This window comes from Sinocyclocheilus grahami, unplaced genomic scaffold (genome assembly GCF_001515645.1).
Source record: "Sinocyclocheilus grahami isolate Dianchi unplaced genomic scaffold, SAMN03320097.WGS_v1.1 scaffold718.1, whole genome shotgun sequence".
NCBI classification, from domain to species: domain Eukaryota; kingdom Metazoa; phylum Chordata; class Actinopteri; order Cypriniformes; family Cyprinidae; genus Sinocyclocheilus; species Sinocyclocheilus grahami.
In genome coordinates, this window is record NW_015505897.1 from 538,363 (window position 1) to 538,979 (window position 617).

A 617-nucleotide genomic window follows, 5' to 3' on the forward strand; every position below is an offset into this window, starting at 1 on the left:
TGAAACAATATACTAACTTGACATTTTAAAACAAATCCCAAATCAAATAAATAATACAAATCAAAGAAATTTCTCCATGCAAGTAAACTAAGGTTTTGCCTAGGGCTGCAAGATTATGACAAAAATCATAATTGTCGATTATTCCCTTGAAATTGTAATTGCGATTATTAATTACGATTATCACAATTTACATTGATGTTTATACCATTGTTTGATGCAACTGCATGCCGTATTTTTATATGAAAATAAACAAGCTGAAAACACTAACTGAAAAACTTAGTGCTTTTCTATAGTATTAAGCCTCAAATGACAACTATACATCGGATTGGTTTCTTCTGTAAATTATTAAAAAAGTAAAAATATGATGGTATTATAGTGTTATACTAAAACTAAAATGAAAACAATGGAAAAACCCTTAAGATAATATGTAGAAAGAAAAAAAAGCATCTTAAGCACACAGAATAACATGTGGACTTTGAACAATTAATTGGCGCTTTGAACGATAACGTAATTGTAGCATCCATAATTGTAATCGCGATTAGAAATTGTATTAATTGTGCAGCCCTAGTTTTGCCTGTGTATTTTAATCACAATCCAAACAAAGATGCTGCATACAT

General features: G+C 28.8%; 1 long non-coding RNA gene across 1 annotated transcript in view; it reads left to right on the forward strand.

Moving 5' to 3' along the window:
- Positions 1 to 617, forward strand: part of LOC107560295 (uncharacterized) — a 16,420-nt gene that overhangs the window by 10,190 nt on the left and 5,613 nt on the right. Inside the window, exon 2 of the long non-coding RNA XR_001605711.1 lies at positions 421 to 427. This is a non-coding gene — a long non-coding RNA (uncharacterized lncRNA). The remainder of the gene's footprint in view (positions 1 to 420; positions 428 to 617) is intronic.